General features: G+C 50.3%; 1 protein-coding gene across 2 annotated transcripts in view; it reads left to right on the top strand.

Annotated features, from left to right (window-relative positions):
- Positions 1-1,415: 1,415 nt before the first annotated feature.
- The window catches only part of KIAA1671 (KIAA1671 ortholog), a 187,921-nt gene continuing 166,551 nt past the window's right edge, over positions 1,416-22,785 (top strand). The window contains exon 1 of one of the 2 annotated variants that reach the window (XM_057526413.1): positions 1,416-1,515. The gene's annotated coding sequence lies outside the window, so the exon portion shown is untranslated. Of the gene's footprint in view, positions 1,516-1,836; positions 2,070-22,785 lie in introns of those variants that run through there. The other variant, XM_057526412.1, reaches the window with a different exon arrangement.

Below are 22,785 nucleotides of genomic sequence, written 5' to 3' on the forward strand. Positions count from 1 at the left end.
TCCCTGGTGGCACAGTGGTTAAGAGTCCGCCTGCCAATGCGAGGGACACGGGTTCGATCCCTGGTCCGGGAAGATCCCACATACCGCAGAGCAACTAAGCCTGTGTGCCACAACTACTGAGCCTGTGCTCTAGAGCCCACAAGCCACAACTACTGAAGCCTGTGCACCTAGAGCCCGTGCTCCGCAACAAGAGAAGCCACCACAATGAGATGCCCGCGTGCAGCAACAAAGACCCAACGCAGCCATGGGCGTCATGGGGCCACTGCCTCACCACTTCTGGGTTCCATCACTGTGGGCAAGTCTCAGGCTGCTGCTTGATAAAATGGTGATACTTACTCCAAAAGTGCAGATTAAAAGAAACAAGAGATATGATGTGTGTATATCCTGTAACAGTGGTGCCTTCTTACACACACACACAAACTGAGAGAAAGACAGGTAAGAGAGATCCCTGCCAATTCTCCTAAAGCCACACAGCGTGATGTTCTTTTTCCTCTCTTTGACTTTACTGAGGTCTAACTGACGTACAATAAATTCATGTATGATTTTAGGTCCTTCAGTTATTAACTCTCTGTACATTTCCTTCCTAAGGAAGGAAGCACGAGTCACAAAATACAATTCAATTTATTCGTGCAAATATTGTTTACAATGTCTGTAAGCTCCACGAGAGCCTGTATATTGCCAGATGCTTCACCACTGGGTCCCTGACATCCAGCATACTGCAGGTGCTTAATAAAGACCTATGGAATGAAATGAGTAAAGGAGAGCAAAACAGGCATTTTCCCATTCAGGAGCAGCTTCCTTCGATTCTCTCAACTTGTCCAAAAAGTCTCTATATGCCTCACACCTCAACCCCCACCTCAACACAATGGCAGCAGGCGTGGCATACAGTAGGCGCCCAGCGGAGTGAACAACCTCCTGCCAGGCCCCTGGTCCTGCGGTCCCGGGTGCAATTCCCCTGATTGCCGCGAGGCGGCGCGAGCGCTTCGCGCAGACACCCCCCACCCCCACCCCCCCCAAGCCGGCGCCCGCAGCCCAAGACATTCAATGGGCGAGGCTCTACCGTGCGCCTCCTGAGTTACCGGGCTGCATTAGACTCTCGGGGGCGCAGACCCGGCGGCCGGTCGGTGTCCATTGCGGGGGATCCCAGCCAGAGCCGGGGACTGACCCCGGGAATGCGGGCGGGGATCATGAACAACGTTCTGAGTCCGGCGCGGCGGGGCTCGAGGGCCGGGACCGCTTCCGGGAGGAGTGTCGGGGCAAACTCGCGACCTCTGACCTGTCTGACCGTCCCCCGGCCCTGGCGCCGGCCGAGAGCACGGGTCCGCTGGCAGCGCTCCGCCCCGGGGCCCTCCGCGCAGGCGCCGCCGGCCACGGTTCCCATGGCGACGGGGGCGCTTCCCCGCCCGAGGCCCCGCCCCCAGCAGGCTAGGCTGCGCTGGGCCGCGGGCGGCGCGGGCAGGTGCCACGGGCTGCGGGCAGGTGGAGGCGCGGCGGGCCGGCGGCGGCGGCTCTAGGGTAGGTTGAGCGGCGGCCGCGGTAGATGGGGGCAGGCCATCCTCCCCCTGTCCCCGGCCTGCGAGGGGGCTGGGGAGGCGGCGGCCGGCGATGGCCGCCAAGTTTCTGCTCGGCTGAGGCCCCGGGAGAAAAGTTGGCAAAGTTGGCCGGGGAAGAGGTGGGGACCCGGTGGATCTCCCGGGGCTTTGGGTCTGCGGGGAGGGGGCATCTCGATTTGGGAGCCGGGAGGTCTGTCTCTCGAGACTTGGGAGTGGATCCCGCGGGAAGATCCCTCACTGGGCAGCCAATGGATCCCACGCCACCCAGTTGAAGACTTGGGAGTCGATCCCAGGAGTGGATTGGGCGCTGGTGGCCTGGGGTCCCATTCGCTCCCCAGCCTGGGGGTGACTGTGGACGGTGATTGGAAACTGGGAGCTAGTTGATGCCTCTCCTCTGACCCCCACTGGTCCGAGCCTTGGGAGTGATTCCGAGAGGAGATCTGGTGGCCGGGAGCTGGGGTATCGCTGGAGATCCGTACCCAGCCTGGAACTGCTAAGATCCGGACGTCCGTGCAGGTTGGAGGCCCAGGAGGTGGACACTGGGAAGCGGGGGTGCTGATCGAGGCGGAGCCCGGGGCGAAGGGATCCTGCGGGCACCTGGGGCGGTGGAGAGAACAGCGCGTGGGGCCCCACGGGCTCCGGGGCTCCGGACGCGCCCTCCACGCAGGGCCTGCGCACCCCTCCGCGCGCCTTCTCAGGGCAGAGGCGCCCTGATGGGATTAAGGCTCAATCCCCCTGCTCCCGGTAGGCTCGGGTGGCCCCCACCCCGCTGGCGGCGCTGCCTAGGGCTACAGGCGGGACCCAGGGGAAGGGAAGCGGCCCGTTGACCCCCGAGCCGGGCCCGACCTTTCCACACCCTCCTAGCACACACTCGGCACGGAGCCGCGGCGCCGCGCCCTGAAACCCTGCTTCTCCGCTGGTCGGTAGCCGGTCGGTAGTGGGGCTGCCGTGTGACCTCCGCGCGCCGCCTAGGTGGCCAGGGCTTCCTGCCCGCGGGACTGAACTTTCTCCAAACAGGAGCTGCCATTACCTTTTGGAAAGGAAAGGGCTATACCTGTTGCACAAAGAAAGTGCTTTTTCTTTGCAGCTTCTTTGTGACCTTGGACAAAACACTTAACCTCTCTGAGCCCAGGTCTCCCTTTCGGGCAAAATGGAGTGGGGGTGGGGGTCACAGGCCTCCCTCGTCTGGGTGACTGGCAGGATTAATAGGTATAAAAGGTATGAAACAGGTACAGGCTCTGTAAATATTAGTGGGCCCCTGTTCTGTGGTCTTTCCTTTCCCTTGTCTCATCCCCGGCCGCTTCCCCTCGGGTATCTGAAGGAAGGCTCCAGAAACCCAACTTGCTGTCTTTTTAAACTGCAGGATTAGGCAGATATTTAACTTAGTCTTTCTTCCAAAGGGGTTTAACTGCCCCTCTGATCCCCCTTGCAGAGAGAAGCTCTAGGGTTTGGCTAATCAGTAACCAGGGCATTTGGACAAGACTTCTCCCTTGGCCCAGCTTTCCCTTTGCTAATCCATCGAAGCTCCTGGACAAACATGCATTCACCCCCAGACACCGGTGTCTCATCCTTGGGACAGTTCCAGAGGGAGTTGTGCATCCACTAGCCACGGTCCTGGTGGTTTTATGGGGAATCCTTTTTAAAGGATTTGCATGCTTGACAAGGGTGCAATTATCCTAGAGAAGTACAGGGTTTCATTCAGTACAGTGTCTGGACATGTGAGAAGCTCATTCGGTCAACCAGTGTGTGTATTGAGCACCTACTATGTGGCAGACACTAGAAATGGTGGACCCAGGGCAATATAGGATCTGTCCTCCTGGCTTGCGAACTAGCTGTGAGCAATCAGCTTGCCCTGCAGTCCAGTGAGGCAGCTGTACTGATTCTTGATGTTGGGGGTATAACCCTCACCCCAGATTCTGAGTCTGGAGGTGCCCCACCCCCCCTTGGAAGTCCTGGGGGCTGGCTTTTATTCAGAGCTCACCTTGGCAGGAGAATGGAACAGCCCACTATCTGGCCATGAGCCTTTCTCCCCTCTCAGCATCATCAGAATACATCTCTGACCATCTCAGAAAAAGAGCCCCAGAGGAATGTTTTAAATGTGCATTCATTAATTACTTCACTCAACAAATCTTTCAAGACACCATGTCTAAGAGGAGGCACACCCTTAAGGGGTAAATTCTTTGTGAAAAGAGGCAGTTGTCCAGAAGGAGAGAGCTGTGATAATGGGAAGAGGAGCTGATGACTTCTGACCTGGAGTTGGGGATGGTGGGCAGGGGGTTTGTTTCTTGGAGATCGTGCCCATGGGGAGAGGATGGCGTTATGCGCTGGAAAGAGGGAACAGAAAGGCCTGGGCACCTGGACAGAGGAGGGAGCATAGGGTGTTGGCTGGAGATCCTGACAGGGGCCAGGTCAACCATTCCCAGGGGTTTGGACTTTATACCGGGGCAGTGGGGCACTGTGGGAGTTTCTCTGGGGGAGAGGGATGGAGTCAGATGTGTGTTTTGGGAAGCTTGCCCATCTCTTGGGGAGGCTGGATGGGAGATGGTGTGCCAGGAGTCTGGAGACTGCTCGAAAAATCCAGGTGAGAGGTGATGACGGAACTGCACTTAGATAGAGACAGTGGTCAGTGTTGTGTTTCAAGAGCCACGCAGTTGAAGACCCCTTCCTGGAGGCATGGCAGTCAATCTGGAGAAGGAAATCCCCAGTGAAGGTGGCCTGAATATTTTAAGTGTCAGTATTTCATTCAATTCAGCAAACCTTCCTGAGCATCTGTTGTCACCTGCCCTGGGAGGGTCATAAACATCTGAGGGGACTTTACCTTAGAACCCTCACCACCTTCCTGTGTGAGGGGGTGGGGCTCATCATTCCCATTTTACAGATTCAGGACTCAGTGTTGTGGCGGTGAGGTCTTTGTCGGCCGCCAATGGCAGAGCAGGGATTTGAACTTGCTTCCAGTTTGCAAATCGCGGATGTTTGGAGTTAGGGAAGTTGAGTACAGAAGCCACAAATGTTGGTGAGGTTGGGTCAGGGTGCAGCAGGGGTAAACCCAGGGAGGCTTCCAGGAGGAGGCAGGGATAGAAAGGAGGGAGTCGGCCAGGGAGACTTGGGGGCAAACCCTGGCGCTGCCCCTTCCTGGCTGTGGTCTGAGGCCATGGTATTTGGTTTGAGACTCAGTGTCCTCATCTGTAAAATGGGCTCATGATAGGATACTCCCCTCCCTCAAAGGGCTGTTATACAAGTTGAGAGAAGCAGTGCACGGACATTACCAGGTGTAGTGCCTGCACTGGTCTGTGCCCACTAAGTAGTGGGTATGATTATTATAATAGATGTCATCACGGCGTGTCATTTTATATATATATATATATATATATATATACACACACTATATATATGTATATATACACACACTATATATATATATACACTATATATATGTATATATACACACACACTATATATATATATACACTATATATATAGTGTTTCAGGCAGGTGGTGCCTGCCTCTCCCAACCTGGTCTGTTTGGTGGGGGGGCGGGGGGGATGTTGGATGACCATGGGTGACACTTGAGCTGAGTCTTAAAGGAGGAGAGGGCAAGGATGAGGACATTGCCAGCAGCAGGAGCAGCACAGGCAAAGGCAGTGCCATTAGGAGAACTGCGTGCTCATTAGTATACCCAGAGTACAGGGTGTGTTGAAGGAATAAAAGACCATTGGCAACAAAAATTCTCTTTACACCCCCTGCCACTCCCTAAATACCCAAACAAGAAGGCTTTGGCAGGTTTGGGATTGAGAGGAGGGCAGGGGAAAATCTCTGTCCAGGAGTTTCACATTTCTTCCCCCACTCACCCATCCAGATTATAGGAGTGTGACCCCAGACAAGCCATTCCCCTCCTGGGACCTCAGTTTCTTCCTCTGTAAAATGGGAGGATTGGAGAGAATGTAGAGAAAGCACATAACACGTCAGAACAACTGCTTTTCACTGAACCCTTTACATGTGCTGGGTTCTGGGCGAAGCTCTTTTGTTCTTTTTTTATTCTTCACAACAAACACAGGCGATGCCTGCTTTGGGGACCCTTGATTCTGCAGTTTATAAAACTGAGGCTTTGAGGGGCCCTTCTGCCCAAGACCACTACTGAAACTCCTGTCATTTACAAAGAAGCTAACAAACTTTGAATTGAGAGATACACACACACATTTTTTTTCCTTCAATGTGATGGATATTTTATTGAGCATCTTCTATGGGCAATTCAAAAGAGCCTCTGCCCTTAGGAATTCACTCCACAGAAATCTGGTCAATTGGATGGGAGGAAGGGAGGGGGAAGGCAAAGTGAGACAAATATGGAAATGATTATGGATTGACTTCTGGGAAGCAGTTATCACTGCCACATTTGCTAATTGCTCAGTTGAATGACCTTTGAAATGTTGTATAGCCTTGTCTCCACTGAGAATATAAAATACATCCCCAAAGGCTGATCTTTGGATATTTACATCACTGAGTCAGAAGAGATACACACGTGCACACACACACACACACACACACACACTCACACACACACAGTATAATAATAACATATATATATTATTGTGAAAATAACATGTAACACACCAAACACTTCAAAGACGGCAAAATGATTTTATGTTAAGTGAAAAGTAAAATCCCACCCAAGACCCCCGATCCCACTCCTCAGATATAATGCAGTCAGCAGTTTCCCTCGACCCTCCAGAAACTTTCCACATACATATGCTCTGTTTACTTCTTTCCAAGCCCTTATCACACTCTGCTATCTTAAGTTGTTGTTGTTGTTGTTTTGTCCACTCTGGAACCAGATGGAAGGAGTTGCATCTTGGTTCTGCCACTTATTGGCTGTGTGACCTTGGGCAGGTGACTTAACCTCTCTGAGCCGCAGTTTCCTCATCGGTAAATGGAGATAATAACAGGTCTTACCTCTGAGGGTTGCTGTGAGGAGGAAATGAAAAGGGACTGGCACATGGTCAGTGCTCGGTGTGTGTTGATTGTTATTATTATTCATGTGCCTTGTGGTGGTTGTAGTGGAGGTGGTATTGCTTCCTCCCCCTCTAGATGATGCTCCAAGAAGGCAGAAACCCTATTTGTCTTCACTGCTGTTTCCATAGGAAACAGTTGTGGAATAAAGAAATGAATCAGTATATGTGGACATACGCTTTGAACAACAACAATCATAAGACAAAGAATTTCAAGCAGAAATTAAAAATAGATGTGGACCCATTTTAGACTGTGTTGACTTACTGCACTCTTTTAGAAAACTGAACAATACTTCAATGCATGAAGGTGCTATTAGTTATTGAGCACATGCCCTGTCTAGACAAGCTAGACAATACTAGGGCATTGAGTGGTTTGTTTTCTTGCTATGACACACAGTGTCACGGTGACATCCCTGCTCGTGTGTCTTTGCATACTTGTTGAAGTCGATGGGAGGACACATTCCAAGATGGGGAACAGTTGGGATAAAGGGTGTTTAGAATGTTGATCTCACCTGCTCAGTTTCCCTCCAGAGTGGCTGTACCTTTCCTACTCCCTCCAAGGCTGGAAACACATAGTCCTTTGTGTCAGTCAGGTTTCTCCATGGTAATACTGTGTAACAAACGTCTCCCAAATCGCAGTGAATTTTTTTTTTGTCTGCGTTGGGTCTTTGTTGCTGTGCACGGGCTTTCTCTAGTTGCGGCGAGTGGGGGCTACTCTTCATTGTGGTGCGCGGGCTTCTCGTCGTGGTGGCTTCTCGTTGCGGAGCACGGGCTCTAGGCGTGTGGGCTTCAGTAATTGTGGCACATGGGCTCAGTAGTTGTGGCTCACGGGCTCTAAAGCGCAGGCTCAGTAGTTGTGGTGCACGGGCTTAGTTGCTCCACGGTATGTGGGATCTTCCCAGACCAGGGCTTGAACCCGTGTCCCCTGTATTGGCAGGTGGATTCTTAACCACTGCGCCACCAGGGAAGTCCCTGCAGTGACTTTTAACAGCAAACATTTGTTTCATACTTGGGGGTCATCAGATGGCTTGGCTGACCTTGGCTGGGCTTGGCAGGGAGGCTGGATTCCAGGCTTTGGGTTGGGTTCCCGTCTGCCCTGTGTATCTTCATCTTGGTCCCCAGGCTGACAGGCAGCAGCCAGCCAGGACACGCTCTTCTGTGGTGGACAACAGATGCTCAGGAGCTCACTGGGAACCTGCAGAGCCTCTGAAAGCCTCCCCTTGGAACTAGGAAGGTGTCATTTGTGCCCTCATTCTCTTGGCCAAAGCATGTCACATGGCCAAACTCAAATCAGTGAGATGGAAGTATGATCCTCTCATGGAGGCTGAGAGGGAGCTAGTACATATCTTCTGAGCAGGAATACAGCCTGCCACATGGGGCAAGGAGGTCCTTGCCAAGGTGGAGGGTCCGCCCAGTAGGTGGCGGTGAGCATCGTGGCTCATGATTTGTGGGGGACACATCAGAGCAGGGTTCTGGGTAAGGAGACCTGGTTTGAGTTTATAGCCCAGAACAGGCAGTTCACCTCTCTGAGCCTCAGTTTCCTCATCTGGAAAATGGGAATAATGCGTCTTCTCTGGCAGAGCTGCTGTGAAGCTTGAAACAGTATTAAATAAGGAGGTGCTCTCTGTGACATGAGGTGCGAAGGTGAGGGATAATCGTCTTGATGATGATTTTTGCTCTGGACTTTGTTCCTCAAGCTCTGGTACCTGTAGCCAGTGGACTGGGAGATCACAGTGAGACCAAGGGGAGGCTGTGGAGGTGACCAATCTGGCTTCAAATCCCAGCTCTGCCCCTTATGGTCCTCGTGACCCTCAACCAGTCTCATCACCCCTCGGAACCTCAGTTTTCCTGTTTGTAAAATGGACACAGGGTGCTTGGGACCATTAGCAAGAAGGACTGTGAAACACTTGGCATGAAGTAGATGACAAATAAATGATCCTGTGACTGCGGAGCTGGGATGGGGGTGGGGGTTCCTGATTGGGGTGGAGTGAGGAATTCTGCAAAACTGGATATCGGTTCTGCAGAATTGGTTATAGAATTAGATATTCCCAACATCCCTTGGGAATAATGCAGAGAATCTGGATCCAGACTGCCTGTGTTCAGACCCCAGCTCCACTACTTTCCAGCTGTGTGACCTTAGGCAAGACAGTTAGTCTCTCTGTGCCTCAGTTTCCTCCTCTGTAAAATGGGAGTAACAATGGTGCCTGCCTCCTGAGGTGGATGAGCATTAAATGAGTTAATACATAGTGCCCTATAATGAGTGTACATGTGTCATTTTAAAAAATTAATTAATTTATTTATTTTTGGCTGCGTGGGTCTTCATTGCTGTGCACGGGCTTTCTCTAGTGGCGGCGAGCAGGGGCTACTCTTTGTTGCGGTGTGTGGGCTTCTCATTGCAGTGGCTTCTCTTGTTGCGGAGCACGGGCTCTAGGCACGCGGGCTTCAGTAGTTGTGGCATGCGGGCTCAGTAGTTGTGGCTCGTGGGCTCTAGAGCGCAGGCTCAGTAGTTGTGGCACACAGGCTTAGTTGCTCTGCAGTATGTGGGATCTTCCTGGACCAGGGCTTGAACCCGTGTCCCCTGCATTGGCAGGTGAATTCTTAACCACTGCGCCACCAGGGAAGTCCCTACATGTGTCATTTTTACAATAATACTATTGTCATTATTACTAGTATCATTATTGTCTATGAAGGTCTGGTGAGGCTGCTTCTGGTCCTTGGAGCACCAGGGCCCTGGGGAAAGGAGTGACTTAGGACCCCTGCTTCCCAGCAAGTGTTTTTCCCCTTCTGCTGTAGCTGGAGGGCTGTCAGTGAATGGATCACTGTTTACATGACTTTCTGTCCCCAAGGCGAGCCTTGACTATCCACTCAGCCCCATTCCGGCCAGGGAGGGGTCTTGGATGCTCTGCGTTTAAGGAATATTCACACCGCCCCATTGTGGAAGCAATCAGCAGGTTTCAGGGAGCCCATGGTTATGAGTATCGGCTGGAGGCCACCTGAGCTAGGTGCGGGGTTAGAAGTCACACTTACTCCTTCATTCCGTGAAAATTTATCCTGTATCTATCACTTGGCAAACCCCGTGCTGGCCATGGGGAAAATGGGATCTGCTTGATGTCAGGGCTGGATTTTTGGAGAAAAGTCGGGTGGCGCCGGCATGGGATACCTGTGTGACCCTGTGTAGGTCACTTCACCTCTCTGAGCATTTCCCCATCGGTGAAGTGAGTCTCAGATGGGCCAAGGTGTCAGTGAAGGTGAGAGAGGACAGCCTTTGACCTGTGTGTACCTGATGGTCTCTGCCCTGGCTCCTGTGCCTTCAGAAGTTTGGGGAGATGACTGAGTCTGCTGTTCCTCCATCTGCTGGGACCTGGCTTTTGAGAACACTAAATGTTATTTAGAGTGAAATAAAATAATAAGTAGGGAGTTTTCATTCTGTCCCAGGCACTGTGCGCATCATTGTTTTATTTGATTCTTATGTCCCCATTTTACAGATGAGAAAACTGAGGCTCAGAGAGGGAGTCCCATGCCCAGGGCCTCTACTAGGAAGGGGGAATGCTGATCCTTGCAGCCTGACTCAGCCCCTGTGCCCTGAATCCCTCCTTTGCTGCCTCCCTGGCAGTAAAGCAGGCCAAGCTAGACAATCCTAGTGTTCTATCCCATCTGTACTGTCATTGCTGTGTGACTCTGGGCAAGTGACTTTGCCTCTCTGAGCCTCAGTCCTCATCTGCAGAAAGAAGACGCTAGGATTTTCCCTGTGGGGTGGTTGTGGGGTTAGGTGAGGTAACCGTGCACATAGTAGGCACTTTAAAAATGGGAGCCCTGCCCCATAAAAAGATCAGTTTAGTATTCTTAAAAACTGTAAGTTATGCCAAGGAATGACTTTATGAATCACTATATAAATCTTCCTTGTTTGTAGTAGCAGAAGTAGTCATAGTAGCAGTAATTCAAAATAATAATTAGCTTTGATGGACTGCTTCTTATACTCTAGTTCCTTGTGCATTATTATATCCAATCTTTTCTCGGTGCTAGTGTTGTTCCCATTTTACAGATGAGGAAACTGAGTCCCGGTGTGGTGAACCTCCTTGCCCAGAGCTACCAGCTAGTGGCAGCCCTCTTGTGTGTGACTCTCCTTGGTGGAGACACAGCTGCACTTTCAAAGGCTCCAGGTCAGGGCTGTGGCTCTGTGTTGACGTTTCTTTTTGTTTTGCTTCCTCAGTGAAGAAAGCCCTTTCTGGGTGCCATCCTATTTACCTGAGGCGTGGTGAGGCACCGCTGTGGGAAGGAAGCCCAGGGTGTGCGGGGCCCACCGGCAGTGGGAGGCCAGCGGGCACGTTGGGTACACCGAGGTCACTCCGTGAATTCCTGCCACCCCGCCTGCCCAGACATGGAGCCTGGGCCTTAGTGGGCACAGTGCCTGCCAAGCCCTGCCCAGTGCCCTGGGCTGGGCTGGGGAGTGACTCGTTGGGGAACTCCCAGGGCCCTTTGGCCTGGGAAGCTGCCCAAGTTTGTCTCTCCCTTTCATTTTAGGCCCCAGCCCTGGAAAGCTCATGTCTTTGTTTCTAGAATGGATTACCTGCCTGCCAGGGACTTGCTTGGCATGAGAAGGGGTCCGAGGCCATGGGAGAGAATGCAGAGTATATTAGAATGAGTTCTGGGCCACTAGTCAGGACCCCTGAGTACCCACTTCTCTGCTGTGTGTCCTTGGGTAAGCCCCTTCCCCTCTCTGGGCCTTTTTCACAGGGGGAGGGGCAACTGGATGAGTAGATCCCAGAGCCTCTTATTCCTGCTGCGCTTCTGGGAAGAATCAAAACCAGACCTTTGAAAGGTAGGGCCCAGGAAAAAACCAAAAAGAACAACAACAAAATCCCACCATTTGTTGAAGACCTACTGTGTACCAACTGCCTTGTTAGGGAGGTATTACATCTACGTCTTCTGTCAGTCCTCAGAATGACTTGGACAGGTGGTATTACTAACCCGTTTTACAGATGAGAAAACTGAGCCTCAGAGACCTGAAGCCTTCCTCAAGGTCTCTTAGCTTGAGGCAAGAAGTGGCAGAGGCTGGATCTGAACTCAGGTCTGCCACCTGGAAAACTGCCAACCCCTATGGTAATAACTCAACGCAGTGGGTCCTTCCACCTCCCCATGACCATGCTGAAAATACCATCTCTCCCCTCAGAACTTCCCGGGCAGTGTATCCCTGTCCTCTTTTGGGATAGTTGGTCATTTCATCTTTGTTATTAATTAAGCACCTATTGTGTACCAGGGCCTGGGCTGGGCCCTGGGTCTCAGAGCTGCCTGGGATATAGCTCCTGCCCTCCCAGAGGGTACAGATGAGGGGTTACAGGGCAGCGTGCCCAGGGCTGTGATGGCGGGTGTGGGGCCCATGGGGGCACCGGGGTGGGGACCCTGTTCTCCTGGCCCCGCCTCCTGGCAGCCTCGAAGCAAAACCATTTCCCTTGACACACTTAGACTTGGATGAGATGGGAAGCTGTGGCAACCAGCATTCCAGCTCCTTCTTGGAGAGGTGAGGTGTGCCGGGTTACTGTCGGATTTAACTACAGGGAGGAGATGATAAGACGTCCAAGTGTCGCCTTTATCCAGATGCCTTCATCACAGCCCCTCTGCCGTCCTCCTTTTCCTTCATTAAAGGGGGGGATGGGGTGGAGGGGGGCAGCAAAAAGCTCTGGAGGAATTTTTGGAATGCCCAGAATGCTGGCTGACCCAGCAGAGCAAGTGTGAGCCATCTGCCCTGGCTTTAGTGGGCTCGGCTGGGCGACCGCGGGGGCTTTCTGGGTGTCGCCCAGTTCCTGTGCCAAGGCCCGGGTCACCCCCGGGAAGGTGGCTCTTCTGTGGACCGTGGCAGCGGCCCACCATGATGACACTGCTCGGTTGGGAGCCATGCAGCCCTGGGGTCACCTCATGCCTCTGTTTTGTCCCCAGCCATGGGCGTGGCTTCTTCTCTCTGCATGGGTGTCCATGCCATGGAGCGCGGGCGCTGATGCCCATCTTTCAGCCCGGCCGGGAGCTCCCGGCGAGGTCACGTAGGTGAATGTTGGGGTGAATGGCCAGTTGATGTTCGTGCTGGTCTACTGGGGTGGGTGGTGATGTTAAGTAAAGCCCCCACTGTGCGCATACATGCTTCTGCAGTACCACGGGGTTTCTATAACCTTTACTATTTACACCTGGCCAGCCCTTCTGCCTTAAGGTGGTGGCAGGAGATAACTGTTCAGTGCTCTAACGGTTGATTCTCAGTTCATTTTCCAAATTAATAATTTTTATTCTCTTTTTATCCTTAGTACAATATGTTTACATCATGCTACAGTACATGTTCATTGTCAAACATTTACAAATACAGATAAACAAAAAGTAGGAGGTAAAGCTCATACAATCCCACAATCGAAAGATAACCAGGGCTCATGTTTTGCAGTGTGAGTTTTAGACTTGTGCACAGTACGTGTGATGGAGAGATGTCAGCACTGCATTCTGCGGTTTAGAGTGTGGGCTTTATTCTCAGGTGGCTTGAATCCAAATCCTGGCTCTGGAATGTCCTAGCTGTGTGACCTTGGGCAGGTCACTTTCCCTCTCTGAGCCTCAGTTTCTCCTCCGTGAAATAAGGTGGCTGTGAGGATTAAATGAGTCGATGTCTGTGAAGTGCTTAGAGAGATGTCTGGGATACAACAAATGCTTCATGTTTACGAGCTACCGTTTTACACGTATGCATATTTTTTCTTGTTTTGAGTGCTGTGCCCCTTTCTAGCAGTGCTGTAATCTACAGCTGGCGGGTTTGGACATTAGGCTGGGGGGACACCCTGACCACCTCATGGCAGGGCCAGGGCCAGCAGTGGGGGCTGCTGAGAACGGGGGTCGGGCCAGCTGGTTTGGCTGACACAAAGCACTCCGGGCATGCTCACAAGCCGGTCCTGATCTTTATCGCTCAGGGATGCTTCCTGTCCCCACTGAGTCCTGGGCGTTTGTCCAAATTAAAGCTGCTGGCTGGTCCCAGCAGCTGGAGGTGGCCCCTGTAAATGAGCTCAGCGAGAACCCTTCTTCTTCCTCCCTTGGCGGCCGCAGTGGCTTCAGAAGGATGGGCTCAGCCACAGCTGGGAAGAGGGACAGGGTCGGCTGGCCACCTCTAAGCAGGTCTGAAAGTAGGAAGTCACCTGGCACCAATGGGGACCCTCAGAGAGAGGGAAGGGGTTTGGGGAGCCGTCGGGCAGGACAGTTAATGGAGCCTGGCTTTCAGAAGTGAATTTGGGGTTGGCGACATCCATGGGGGGCAAGCGATGGCGTGCTTTACCAGCTCCGTGACCACGGGCGAGTTAAACAACCTCATCCGCCCTCAGTCTTCTTCTCTGTAAAATGGGGCTAATAGTAGGTCTCACCTTATAGGGTTGTTGTACTATGATATGTAAAGGTCCTAGCACAACTGCACCCATAGTCAGCACCTCCTCCTCCTCCTCCTCGTCATCATTTGTACATTTAAAACAACACGGACTGAGCCAGACACTATGCTAGGTGCTCGCTGTGCATTATTTCCTAGTCATGAATTGCCGTTGCTGTTATTAACACTGTTGTCCTGCTGTCTGATTCCACACTGCTTGGGAGTATGTTTAACCACGGCTTCACACCTTTGAGCGTGTGATGAAACACTCAGCACACAGTCAGTGATCGATAAAAGGCAACCACAGCGGTTATTATTATTAGGTTTGCTGGCACTACACACAGCTGTTGGACAAGAGGCAGCTCCCTCACCAACCCAACGTCTGTAATTTGGAGCGCCTGCCCCGTGAGTGTTCTTCTGGGGCTGACCTTGAAATCCAGGTTTGGGACTTCCCTGGCGGTCCAGTGGTTAAGATTCCGCGCTTCCAATGCAGGGGACGTGGGTTCAATCCCTGGTTGGGGGACCAAGATCCCGCATGCCGCATGGCACGGCCAAAAAAAAAAGAAAACCAGGTTTTCCTTGTCCATTTCAGTGCCATGCCCCTGCCCCCATCGGCAGTCCTCCTGGCTGTTTATCCACTTCAGCTGCTCTGAAGGATGGTGGCCGCGTCCTGGGGGTACCCCCGGGATCCTCCAGAGTGAATGTTGTACCCACGACACGGTACATCCCAAACGTCTCTCCCAAATTTGGGCGTGATTAATCTGGCTGTTGTTGTGGAGGATGGTACAAAATTTGCCCCCGGAAACTGTATTTTTAGGGGGTGGGTCGTGGAGGCAGGGTGTTGGGAGGATGACTGCTCTTGCGGGCCGCTGGCTTGGGCTCTGGCTGCAGTCTTCATCTTCTGCTGGCTTGGAGTGCGTGTGGGGGGTGTCCCTCTAACTGTGCTTCCAGAGGCCGACCGATGCTGGGAAATCTTCAGTTCCAGCGTGTGTCTACTGTGAGGGGGCGGGGTAGGCGGCTGGAACAGGCCGGGACCCCAGCTGGGTTTCCCTTCTATCTGAAATCTAAGATCATACTAGAGAAAGATGCTAAGTACTAAATATAATTCTTTGGGTAGTTCTTAGTACCGAAACAAGACAGAATCATTATAGAACACAAGCAAAAAATTAAAATACAAGATAAAAATCAACCAAAATGTTACCACCCAGGCAGATATCACAGTGATAACAACGAAAATAATAAGTTAATGTCTATTGAGCACTTGCTAAATGCTTTACATGCTTTATCTCACTTCACCTACTCAGAAAAAGGTATTTCTGAGAGATTTGAGTTCGGGACCCTGTGCTCATGAACGCGTGGTCAGAACCACCCAAAAGATCTGGTCCCCCATTGATCCTTCCGTCGACCCCCTAGGATGTGCCAGACACGTGCTAACTCACTTCATTCTCACGGTGACTCAGAGAGGCAGGGACTCTTCTTGTTCCCATTTTCCAGATGAGGAAACTGAGGTCCAGAGAGGTGAAGTCCCTAGCCCATGGTCACTCAGGAGGTGGGATGTGAACCCATGTAGAGCCTCTGCTTTGAGGATTTAATGCATCAACTCTGTGTTTCCCAAACTCCAGTCATTCCTGTATCACCTTGAAAATTTTTCATATTTATGTACCACCTGGGACTGTTCCTCAGTTAACGTTTTTCTTGAACTTGACTCACTTTTTAAAGTAACAGCTTTATTGAAATACAATTCACTTACCATATGATTCATTCATTTAAAGCGTACAATTCAAATTACAGTTACAAATAGAACTACCATATGATCCAGCAATTCCAGTTCTGGGTATTTATCCAAAGAAAATGAAAACACTATCTTGAAAAGACATCTGCACCCCCGTGTTCATTGTAGCATTATTCATAATTGCCAAGATATGAAAGCAACCTAAGTGTCCATCGATGAATGAATGGATAAAGAAGGTGTGGCATATATATACAATGGAATATTATTCAGCCATAAAAAGGAGTGAAATCTTGCCATTTGTGGCAACATGGGTGGACCTCAAGAGGATTAAGCTAAGTGAAATAAGTCAGATAGAGGAAGACAAATACCAGATGATCTCATTTATATGTGTAATCTAAAAAAAACCCAAACAAACCCAAAACAAAAACAAGACCTCCAGTACATAGATACAAAGAACAGATTGGTGGTTGCCAAGGGGGGGCGGTGGGCCTGGGGGTTGAAATGGGTGATCAAAAGGTACAAACTTGCAGTTACGCAATAAGTCCTGGGGATGTAATGTACAGCATGATGACTCTAAGTTAATAATATTGTATTGCATATTTGAAAGCTGCTAAGAGAGTAGATCTTAAAAGTTTCATCACAAGAAAAAAACTTTTTGTAATTATGTGTAGTGATGGATGTTAACTAGACTTATTGTGGTGATCATTTTGCAACATATACACTTGAAACTAATATAATGTGTGTCAATTATACCTTAATAAAAATTTTTTTAATAAAAAGAATTAAGAAAGTATATAGTTCAGTGGTTTTTAGTATATTCACAATTTTAGGACGTTTTTATGACCACAAAAAGAAATTTTGTATTCATTAGCAGTCATTCCCCACTTCCTTCCAATTCCCCCAGCCCCTGGTAACCATTAATCTACTTTCTGTCTCTCGGATTTGCCTATTTTGGACATTTCATATAAATGGAATCATACTGTATGTAGTTTTTATTCTGGCTTCTTTCACTCAGCATAATGTTTTCAGGGTTCAGCCGTGTTGTCAAGTGTATCAGGACTCCATTCCTTTTTATGGCCGAATAATACTCCATTGTATGGCTCGATGACATTTTGACTCATTTTTTAAAAACTTAAAAATATTAAAAAAGATGTTCAACATGCTGGTTATATTTGATCTAAAGCATGGGGAAATACATCACTTAAAACCTTTTTTTTTAACTATAACTGGAGATTTATTATATTCTAATACAGATCATTTATAAATGCAATTTCTTTATTCAAAAGTTCCCTCTCTTTTTATCTGTGTACAATTTGCAAAACTATTCTGAAAGCGGAATATATGTGCACGAGTCTGCAAAGACTGCAAATTCAGAATATGGTAAATGCTTTACAAGTTACTTTCAAAAAACTTATCTGCTGTATAACTGATTCACTTTGTTAGAAAGCAGAAACTGACACACCATTGTAAAGCAATTATACTCTAATAAAGATGTTAAAAAAAATTAAAAAAAAAAACTATCTGCCACAACTGGGCCTTTACAGTGCCTTTTTCTCTTTTCTTTCTTTTTTTTTTTTTGATAAAAATATTTCAATGCCAGCCTTCCTTCCGCTGCGTTATCACTGTGGTACATACACACTCCATGCCCTGATGTACTTGGGACCGTACATTGTAAACTCTTAACAGGCCACCCACAAAGTGAGCTGTTTTATCGTGTCGTGTCATTGTTATATTTGGGGGAGGGGGGTGTGATGAGATATTTTCCATTTTGTCCCATGAATGAGAAAAACACAGTCTTCTGCTAGAACAGAGGAGAGATTTAAATTTCAGCGTTGATTGCTCGCATGCTGTACACTGCCCCCATCCACATATTGGGTTGAACGTATGAAAGTGCCATTTTTGTAGCCCAACAATGGTGGAATATTGTAATTTCATGTGGTACAACCTGAGGATGACCCCACCAGGTCAGCAATATTGGTCCCTCTTTGCAGATGAGAAAACTGAGCCTCAAGAGGGAGGTGACTCAGCAAACACAGCCAGGACGGGCAGAACTGGGAGCCAAAGTCCCTACTCATTTCATATGGCCTCCCTTGGCTCTTGCAATGACACTGCTGACTCACCGGTGGTGGATGGGAGCTTTGGTTTATTTTTTCAGCAGCAGGGACGGGTTTCCCTGCACCATCCACGCTCCCCTCCGTTCCGCGTGGGCTGGCCACGTGCCTACTGCATGCCCTGCGGGAGGCCGCTGGCTGGGAACCGAACAAGTCTACCCATCTCTGGTCTCCAAGGCCCCTGACAACCTGGTCCTTCCTCTCCCCATCCTGAGCCAGCGACTCGGGGCTCTTGGCCCCGCTGCAGCTGGGAACGCTGAGCCCTGCGCATCCCTCCCTGGAGGATTGGTCCATATTTGGCAACTCCCTGTCTACAGAGCAGGATGGCAGAATCCCCAGGGGCGGGCATTGGATCCGGGCCCTAACCAGGCTGTCTGGATTTTTGTGCCTTTCCTTTGGAAGCCTTCCTTTCTAGGGGAGGGAACAAAAGGCCTCGAGTGTGTGTTTCTCTCAAGGTCACAGAGCCAGCTGGGAGCTGCTGCGCAGGGACAAGGTGTCAGGATTCCTGCCACCTAATTCCTGCTTCTTCCCCCCGACACCCTCCCGGCCCCCTTGACCCCCCTGTTGTTGGAGGCACCCGTCCTGGCTGCCCCCCACAGCAGGTGTGAGCTGGCTGGGGGTGCCACACAGCCCTCGAGCTGTCTGGGTGGAGCTCCAGCACCCACTGGCCACCCGCCAGGTGACTTGGGGAGCCCACCGGGCCGGTCATGGCTTGAAGATAGTCCAGCACCCAGCACCCCAGCAGGCGGAGGAATGGGTTTGGCCCTTTCCTCACCCATCCCCCGCATGCTGGGGCCCACCCCCGGCTCAGCCCATGGGCCACCTGCCCCTGGCTGCGCCTGAGTGTGCCGGGCTTTGCAGGAGAAATGCTGCCTCGGTCCTCCCCGCCCCAGGAGGACAAAGCCTTCCAGGGACCCTGCCAGTGGGGAGGGGAAGGGGGAGACAGAGGCGGGGTAACTGGACCAGCAGAGTCACAGCCCAGTGTGGATGACCACGGTTCCACAAAGAGACAGACCCCAGTTCCAGTCTTGCCTCTGGACAAGTCACATCACCTGCCTCTACTTCCGTTTCCTCATCTGCCAGATGGGTGTGATAGGCCTGCTTCAAAGGACTGATAAGGGTTGGGCCTCAGTAAATGGCCATGGAATGGGGGAGGGGGTAGATGGAGCTGAGCAGGCAGGCTCTTGTGTCCAGGAAGCCTGGGCTCAAGTCTTTGGCTTCACCACTTGCTGCTTGTGTGACTCCAGGCAAGTTGAGTCCCCAGCCTCAGTTTCCCTGTCTGTACAATGGGAATGACAGGAGAACCAATTTGAATGTGCTGTTATGAGGATTGATTGAGATGCTGCCTGTGAAGTTCTTATTAGCTGGGCATGTCTTTGGAAGCTGTTATTATTATTATTAATATAATAATAATGTTTCCACAGTATCAGCATCGGATGCATCTGAGTGTGTTTATTGGATGACCTTGCAACCTTGGGGCTGTGTTTCTTTGAAAAGGGGGAAACCAAAGGGTGATGGAGGCAGGGGGATGGATGATGTGAACCCTCAGGGGCCCTTCCTGTCCAGAGATTCTGGATAAAATGTTTGTCCAAGGCCAGGGACTCTGTGTTCTGCTGTCTGGGCCCTTGACAAATGAGGTCATTGGCCTTGGTGAGGCGAATGGGTGGATGGTAGGCAGGCTCCACCCCCAACTTCCTGCTGGGGTGTGAGTCAGAAACAGAAAGGCCTGAGTGTGTCCGAGTCCCTCTAACCCTGTGGTCACTTGGGGGCACCCACCTTCCCCCCCTTCCCTCCCCCGGGGTTCTGGTGGGGCCCAGGGGTCTGATGTGCTCACAGGTTGTTCTATGGACTGGTTTCTCACCCTTAGATTCGCAGCGGGGTGGGGTGGGAGAGCTGGGGCTGCTGAAGCCCAGAGAGGGCAGGGTCTTTGACCTGTGTCACCCAGCAAGCCGAGGGCAGAGGGCTCTTGACTCTGGGCTCCGGGCAGGGACATTTTATTGCTGCATTGGCCTCTGTCCTCACTGAGTTTAATTTCTCCACTTTCTCACCTGCAGTACATAGTCTTTATTCCTTACTCATAAGTGGCACCTGGTATTAACCAAACCACGAGGCCAAAAATACACTCCCCTGGACCTACACATTTTTCATGTGGGTGTCCTCCAAAAGCTCAGAGGGGGGATGGTAATAACAGCCACCACCATCATATAGCTGTTAACATACTGAACACATGCTGTGAACCAGGCACGCTGCTCTGCACTTTATAACGATTAATTCATTTCATCCTCCCAGTGGCCCCATGAGGCAGGGATTGTTATTTTTATACTCATTTTACAGATGTGGTAACTAAGGTACAGAAAGGCAAAATAACTTGCCCAAGGCCACCATGGTAGAACTGGGATTTGAACCCCGGCAGCAAAATCTGGCACCAGATTTTAAAAATAAAAATTATATTAAAATTGTGGTGAAGTACACATAATGTAAATTTAGCATCTTAACCATTTTTAGGTGTACCGTTCAGCGGCATTAAATATGCTACCGTCATCACCATCCATCTCCAGAATTCTTTTCATTTTGCAAAACTGAAACTCTGCACCCATTAAACACTAGCTCCCCATTCTCAGCTTCCCGCATCCCCTGATAACTGTTACTCCACTTTCTGTCTCTGTGAATTTGACTAGTCTAGATACCTTATGTAAGTGGGCTCATGCAATATTTGTCCTTTTGTGTCTGGCTTATTTCACTGAGCATAATGTCCTCAAGGTTCACCCATGTTGTAGCCTGTGTCAGAATTTCCTTCCTTTTTGAGGCTGAATAATATTCCATTGTACATAAACACCACACTTTGTTTATCCATTCCTCAGTCGTGTACCTGGACACTTGGGTTACTTCCACATTTTAGCTATTGTGAAGAATGCTGCTATTAACATGGGTGTACAAATATCTCTTTGAGATCCTCCTTTCAATTATTTTAGGTAGTTACCCAGAACTAGGATTGATGGATGGTATGATAATTGTATTTTTAATTATTTGGGGAACCACCATACTGTTTTCCACAGCAGCTGCACCATTTTACATTCCCACCAGAAACGTACAACCGCATCCCACCAACACCTGTTATTTTCTGTTTGTTTTTTTTCAAACACCAGCCATCCTAATAGGTGTGGCTGGCACCTGATTTTTGTGGGAGATTCTTAGAAGCTGTATTTGTGAGGCCTCAGTTCCTGTTAGAATGCCTGCTGCATCATGGGATGCGTTTTCTGGAAATATTTCGGCCTCTCCCACCCGACTGGGAACTTTCTTAGAATGAGCCCCAGGGCCGCCACAGGGGTGCTGGCCTGGGTTAGATGCTGAGGAAACGCTAAAGAACTTGATTCTCACTGACCCAGGGCACACCCTGGCATGTGTCTTTTTTAAGGAGAAACGCTTAAGGCCCGGATCTTATTCTTCCAGGATGTTCTCTGGGCACCGTAGTCCCAGCTTCTGGGTCACTGGGGAGGAAGCAGCGGCTGAATACCTGGCACTTGGCTGTTCAGAAGAAATACCCTCCCACCCCCGGCAGCTTTAAGAAAATACAGGTGCTGGGACCACCATTTGGAGGCTCATACTCCGTGGGTCTGGGGTGGGGCCCGAGCATCTGTTTTAAAAAAGAAATCTACCCAGGTGATTCTTACGGGCATCTGGCCCAAGAGGCACGCCCATATAACATGTCACTCGACTCTGGCTAAAGCTGCGGAATTTCTCACAAAAATACCCGAGGGACATGTGTGTGTCTGCGTCTTCGCCAGAGTGAGTGAGTTAATGAATGAATGAGTGCTGAGTTCCCCAAGTTCTGTCATCCCCACACCATCTTCATAATTTTTGCCCCGTCTCTACAGGCATACCTCGGAGATATTGCGAGTTCGGTTCCAGACCACCACAAGAAAGCCAATATGATAAAAAAGCGAGTCACGTGAATTTTTGGATTCCCAACGCACACACAAGTTATGTTTACACTATACTGTAGTCTGTTAAGGGTGCAATAGCATGATGTCTAAAAAGACAATGTACATACCTTAATTAAAAAATACTTTATTGCTCAGAAATGCTGATCATCATCTGAGCCTTCAGCTAATCGTAACCTTTTTGCTGGTGGAGGGTTTGAAATATCGCGAGAGTTACCAAAATGTGACACAGAGTCAGGAAGTGAGCAAAGGCTGTTGGGAAATGGCACCTATAGACTTGCGCGACGCAGGGTAGCCACAGACCTTCAATTTGTGAAAAACGTAGTATCTTCGAAGGGCCAAAAAACGAGGTATGCCTGTATACTTTCTATCTTATTAGTCACCTAATACTTTCGAGCCACCCCACCTGGGTGTACTTAAAAAATCTATGTAAAAATTGGAAAAGCCAGTATCTCTGGCCATAAACAGAAGTTTACTTTCAAGGTTCAAAGGCAATCAAACCGTGTCAGCAGATTTCAACTAAACTCAGTCTCCCTCGGTATCTGCGGGGGGGGGTTGGTCCTAAGAGCCACCCGGGTACCCAGATCCGCGGATGCTTAAGTCCAGTCTAGGACAGGCGGCCTTCCGTATCCGTGGCTTCCTCATCCTCGGATGCAACCAACTGCGGGTGGTAAACACAGTAAACGGTGCGCGGTCTGTTGAATCAGTGGATATGGAAACTGCGGATGCAGAAAGTGCGTAGGCGGAGGCCAGACTGTAAATGCTGCAACCCCCAAGGGTTTTGAGCCAGAGGCCTTGCTCTCTTTAGTAAAAAGTGTAATTAGCTAGTGTTACATAAGTGTTAAGGACAGGCTAGCACCCAGTGGAGATGTTCTCCTGCCTGGAACTACTTTTCCTTCATGAGTCAGTGCTATTTATTGTCCAGACCTTGGACTATGTGGCCTCCCATGCTTCATAGCTGCAGAGTCAGGCAATGAGGGTGTGAGGGAGGAGCCGGGGTGATAGGGAGAGTGGATTCCCGTGGGCGAGGCCCGTGGGCGAGGCCCACCGTCTTGAGTGGCCATCGCCCC

Source organism: Balaenoptera acutorostrata, chromosome 13, assembly GCF_949987535.1.
Source record: "Balaenoptera acutorostrata chromosome 13, mBalAcu1.1, whole genome shotgun sequence".
Taxonomy (NCBI): domain Eukaryota; kingdom Metazoa; phylum Chordata; class Mammalia; order Artiodactyla; family Balaenopteridae; genus Balaenoptera; species Balaenoptera acutorostrata.